At 42.7% G+C, this 6000-nt stretch overlaps 1 protein-coding gene across 2 annotated transcripts in view; it reads left to right on the top strand.

Moving 5' to 3' along the window:
* Positions 1 to 6000, top strand: part of EXD3 (exonuclease 3'-5' domain containing 3) — a 2419489-nt gene that overhangs the window by 289678 nt on the left and 2123811 nt on the right. Inside the window, exon 1 of one of the 2 annotated variants that reach the window (XM_086921182.1) lies at positions 443 to 483. The exons of the other annotated variant lie outside the window; for it this stretch is intronic. The gene's annotated coding sequence lies outside the window, so the exon portion shown is untranslated. Of the gene's footprint in view, positions 1 to 442; positions 484 to 6000 lie in introns of those variants that run through there. 2 annotated transcript variants of the gene reach the window in all.

Below are 6000 nucleotides of genomic sequence, written 5' to 3'. Positions count from 1 at the left end.
CCACTTCTGCTATGTCGCTGGCAGCCCTGCTCCCCCCCTCTCCTTCTTTCTCTTACTCCCTCTTTCTGTCTCGCTCCTCCCACCGGAAAACCGTGACCTCAAGAAATGTTCTCACCCTTTTCCCCTTCGTTTTGTTTTCTCTGTGAAATGGATCAAAAAAAGAAAAATACTTGTTGCTGCAAATGTTGTCTTTTTCTGACACTATTATGTTCCAAAGTACAGCCGCGGAGGGAGAGAAATAAAACGTTCAACTATGAAAAATAAATAAATAACGAAATAAAGCAAGACAGTGTTCACAAAGTGGCCAGATTGATTTTATTCACACCCAAACACATTAGCGCCACTATACAGAAGTTTGTCAGTGAAGCGCTACTTTTGTTTTATCTTTTCATTGAACAGCACTGTTTTCCTTGAATGAGGAAGTGCACCACTCCTGAAGATACTGCAATGCCGGATTGATGGATGGATTGGAAAACAAAATAGGTACCGCAGCTCGGTAGTCATGGAAGTGTCTTTTTAAACCATACTGCTTGAGTTTTGTAACGATATAAGCAATGGACATTGAAGCAGGTCCCTTCTGGGCCCTATGTCATGTCCTTAACTTTTCAGGCACAAGCACACACTGATATCAGAATAGTGAGTGTAAATGCGTTAAGTTCATCCATGTTGTTTGTGCTTACATTTTAAATGCTTTACTTAATCTTGCATTCCCTATGGGTGTTTGCTATTTTACTTTTTTTAGGCAGCATATTGCTTTTGTCTAGTGCGTAATTTGAACTGAGTCACATCCAGGTATTTATAGCAGGGCACAATTGGGTTGTAGTAGAAGGCAGTGCGAGTTTCTCTCAGAGGGGCAGTATGATGTTCAGTGGGGGGGGGGGGGGGGGGGGGGGTTACTGTGGTCAGAGCTGGTGGATTTGGAATTGGGGAATCAGGTTCGGTCTTCATGACCAGTCCCCCAGACCACTCTCCTGAGAGAGCACATTCCCATGCTAGGCCTAAGAAGATCCCACAAGGCAATAGACACCCCAGTGTCTTAGCACCAGCAGTTTTACCCTAGTGGGGGCAAGTGTGGGTTAACCTTTGAGTCCTGTCCACCACAATCCATACTAAAGTTCTCCTCTAGTCTTACGGGCAGGCTCATAAAGCAGCACACCCTAGAGCAACTAGACCCTTGAGAAGTGCCAGGTCCAGGGCGGTGCAACCGGTGTGTTTGCACCGGGTGCTGACTTTGAGTGGAAAGTATATTATGGTTTTAAAAGTGCTTGCTGCCTCCCTCCAGCAATTTTCGGCAGCAATGAAATGTTATGATAACTCTGTTGATTAATATTCTTCCTAGAGAGGGATCGGAGTTTTGTCTAGTAGAAGTTTTGATTCATGGAAGGTTAATGTGCCTGCTGCAAAGAACATGTACCATGCAGATCACAAAGTGCAAATAATGTAAATAGGTCAGTGGGCTACTGATTTTGTAAGACAGATCCTTGGTTACTTGCTGTTTAGAAGTTAAAATCCTAACATAGAACAGTGAGCTATTGTCATCTAAGAGCTGCATACAAACTGCAAGGTATGAATTAGAGCATTATCGTTTTCCCCCCAGCCTTTGATTATCCTAATGTTGCAAAAGTGTTCATTTGCAACATTGGATAGAAATCAATTCTGATTATTATATTGAAACCCCAACCATGGTATTACTTTTTAAATTCTGAGGTTGTGTTTGTCCAGAGCAATCACTAGTAAACTATACTGCCCATTATTATGGTTGTCATGTGACTTCTACACCTTTTAGTCCTTTGTCATATGTAACATTTCCTATACAGTGATTTACACACGTATAATTGCTTGTTTCTGTGTAGTCTGTGTGATGTAAAGTGCTCTGGAACCCTACACTGGTATGAGTGGCGCTGTAAACCAAATTAAATGCATCTGAGAGAGTGTGTGGTTATGGAGACTTGAGGGGTACTGCTAAAGGGTGGAATTGAGGGAATCCGTGGCGGAGGTGGTCATTGCGGGGACACCAACAAACATTGTTGCACAGGCCACCACCAGTGCTAAAGCCGGCCCAGTCCTTTAGGTCAGTCGGCCTCACCCATTGGTATCTCCATTGGCCTTGTTTCAGCAGTAGTAGCTGCAACTCACCAGGGATTGGCAATACAGGATTTGCACACACACAAACTAAGTTCGCAAACTGCTTTGGGGCCACTAAAATTATGCAGCAAAAGAAGACAAAATTACGCTGCAGTGTTGACTAAATTATGCAGCATAAAAAGGCTGCAACGTAATGCAGTATATTTTCTGACACATTATTATTTTGACATTTTCACACATGCTAACAGTCTTTGGAAAGATTTTGCCTTATTAGTACTAGTGTAACATACAAATACAGAAGTGAGATAGGTGATCAGTCAACCTTTGCAAAGGGCCGTCCACTTCGCAGTAACACAAGTCACTTATTTTTTTAACTTTTGATCCGTTTGAGCTACAACAATTTATTAGTTAAAATTGTCAGATTATGTAGCAGATGTTGTATTATGTGGCAAATATGGCAGAGCCATAATTATATTGAAAATGTTTGCGTACTCTGATATTTTTCCCATTCATGTTTTGACTACTCTTGTGGAAAAAGGGAGAAGTGTTGATGACAGAATCTTCATGGATCACAGACAAATGGCTTGTGCTTCCACTTTTAAGCGTATTTAGGACATTCTGTGATTGGAAACATATCCCACTTTGTGATTGTATTTTAATGTCAATAACTCATATTAAATCTTAAATAATTATGTGCATCCATTGATTGAATTAAATAACATAATAAGCTGTAACTGGTCAGTGAAATGCCAAATAGTAAAAAAAATTGATGTCTTACTCATTCTGGCCACACCTCTGACTCTGCCCATAAATCCAGTTCTCGGGTTATTTCCGTTCCCCCCCACTTCGACCACTGCTCCTACCCAGAATTACCCCAAGTTTCCCTATTGTACCTTATTTGTGTGGTTAGGCCTAGAGCTCGTAAATAGGAAATTGCCCAAAACGTACTGTGGAGACTTCAAAATTAACGATCACAAAAAGACTTGCTTTTGCAAGGGAGTGACCTGCGTTTTTGGTCCCGTGCTCAGTGGGCATCTAGAGAAACCTACAAACCCAGACTTTTCTGAAAACTAGACGCCCTGAGGAGTCCAGGGAGGAGTGTCTTGCATGGTCCCCCAACTTTTCCTACCCAGAATCCCCTGCAAACCTTAAATTTAGCTGAAAAAATCCAAATGTTCCTACATTTCTGCCTGGATAACCACAACGGCACAAATCTCTTATCACCCAGAGTTCCCCATGGTCTCCCGATAAAAATTATACCTCACTTGTGTGAATGTCTAAAGCAGTCAGCCTAAAAACTCATATAGAAAAATATAGCGCTTAGAGCACTCAGTGCTATCCCCTCAATCCCTATGTTTGTGGCCCCATCCCAGTCGCAGGCCCATGGCCCACCCACACAAGTGAGGTATCATTGTACCCTGGAGACCGAGGGGAATGCTGGCTGGTAGGTAATTTGTGCTTTCACAGTAATCCCAAACAGAAATGTGAGGAAAATTTGATCTTTAGCTAAGTTTGAGGTTTGCAGGGAATTCCGGATAAGAAAACATTGGGGGATCCATGAAAGACACACCTCCCTAGACTCAACTGAGTGTCTAGTTTTTAGAAATGTAGGTTTCCCTAAATGGTTGTCTAGCCCAGTACCTAAAACAGAGGTGGCGCTATTTATCACAAAACGGCCTGGTTTTGCAAGGGGCACCTGGTTTTTGGTTCCGGGCTCGGCGGCCTTCTAGGGAAACCTACCGATCCCAGGCAACAGGAAGAAAGGAAAGAGAGTAACATGGGAGCCAACCAGTGGTAAGTAAAGGTAACTAATGGATGGGCTCTAAGCTAGTTTTAAGATTTTTTTCCATTATAAAAGATTTCTCAAGCAGTACACATACTCTGAGTTGGCGAAACCTAGACGAGTCCCTTCAATTTGTGACTACAATTTGTGACTGGACTTTGGGAGGACATAAGAACCGGGTCAAGACTGATTTGCATATTGCTGGGTCTGAACTGAGGTGGCCACGTGAGCTAAATAACGATGAGGGATTGAACCCAGATCTCTGACTGGTTGTGAGTGTCTGAAAAGTTTCAGCGCTCCGTCTATCATCTCCTTGTGTTTGCTGGGCTTTGGGAGGGCCAGGTGGCTCCTTTTAGGGATGGTCTGGCCCTCCTTGCCTTCCTCTAGAACCATGTATATAAGCAACAGGAGGGAACCCATAGACCACGTTGGGAAGGATGTGTAATGTAAACAAGAACAATTCCCAACAGGTATCATGAGAAGGCAATTTTAGCAATGTATGCAATTTGCATTACAAAAGTAAGAAACAAGGAGTCACTAGGGTTTTTTTTTTTAAAAAAGGCGGTATTATTCACCAATAGAAACAGGAGGAGGTCTTTCACATGGCAATACAGTTAAACAGCACTGTACAGAACAGATCATGTGACAACCCAGTGGCACTTGGTGCGTAGTGATATATACAATTGGTGATTGTGAAGGTGCAAGTGCTAAGGTGAACAGCGTGATCGGCGCATAGAAACAAATTATACATCAATAATGGCTCCACAAGATCAAGTTGTAGTCACTTAGAACATGATTGCATGAATTTAAACAGGAGCACAAAACGTGATATGTGTCATATAGTTATGCTGTAGAGTCGACGGCGTTTCGATCCCCGTAGGTTGGGATCGTCATCTGGACAGGGTTGTCGATGAAGTCAGTGAGTGTCACCCAAGCGGAGGCGCGTGGGTGGCTGAGATCCATGCGGTCGCTCAAGAGTCGATGGCTGATCGTGGATTGAATCTGGTCAGCGGGAGGGGCGGGCGGCGCCTGTATGAATCAGGGCGGCGGAGGGCGATTAGGGCTCTTCTGGTAGCGTGGTGCTCGCAATTAATGCTGGAGCTATATTGGTGAATAATACCGCCTTTTTTTTTAAAAAAACCCTAGTGACTCCTTGTTTCTTACTTTTGTAATGCAAATTGCATACATTGCTAAAATTGCCTTCTCATGATACCTGTTGGGAATTGTTCCTCTAGAACCAGGCATGACTTTGGGCTCCTTTCTCAAGAGAGGATTTATTGATGTGAGGCTGTGGTGCTTTCAGTCCTGTTCCAGTATATGATGGTTTGTAGGCAAGAGTGATCATGTCCTGACATTTAAACTAGGGCACCCTGGAGCAAGCTAGAGTTGATTTCTCTGCCACCCCTCCCTATTTTGTAGCACCAAATCGAACCAAAGACCTACGCAAGCCTTGGCTCTTGCACAAAAGCATGGAGGAGATACTGCCAGTTCCACAGTTTCATAGATTTGCCACTGGTTTTGATTTTCAGCTGGTAGCCTGTGCAAGTGTCTGCCTGGTGACAAATATAATAACTTTTAGAAATCCTTGGCAGTACCCAGCTTCTGTGGAGATGGACAGGGTAAAATATTTTCACTAAGCAAGAGACTGGCTCTGATGGGGAACTGGATACAATGGATTTATTGAAGAGAACTGCTGAGTAAGAGGAGTAGCTGGGATAGTAGAGATATGGGTCTAGATAAATCATAGCAATAGCTTTTGTGCAACGCTCCTGATTGTGTTCTTTCTGTTTATACACCATGTATGCCTGTGCCCTTCAGTTTTGTTGCGTATGAAGAGCATTTCACGCATGTAAACCTACTAACATGTATTTTTAATCTTCTCAAGTGCCAAAAGTATTGCAGTGCTCACAAACACTTTCGCCAAATATTGGAGGACTGTAATTATATTCGTAAATCATCTTCTCCTCATATATTTGGGTGTTTTTCTGTGCCTGTTCTCTGAGTTTCATGTGCGGTTTAGACCTACATATTTGAGAAGTAACAACCTAGGCAATTTGACACATTGAATCACATATAAATCAAAAATATATAGCAATGGACTACAGCTAGCTTAAAAACAAGTTTTTATTAAT

The sequence above is a fragment of the Lissotriton vulgaris genome, chromosome 5 (assembly GCF_964263255.1).
Source record: "Lissotriton vulgaris chromosome 5, aLisVul1.2, whole genome shotgun sequence".
Lineage (NCBI taxonomy): Eukaryota > Metazoa > Chordata > Amphibia > Caudata > Salamandridae > Lissotriton > Lissotriton vulgaris.
Note: the sequence above shows the minus strand (reverse complement) of the source record. Positions and strands in the feature narration are given on the sequence as shown.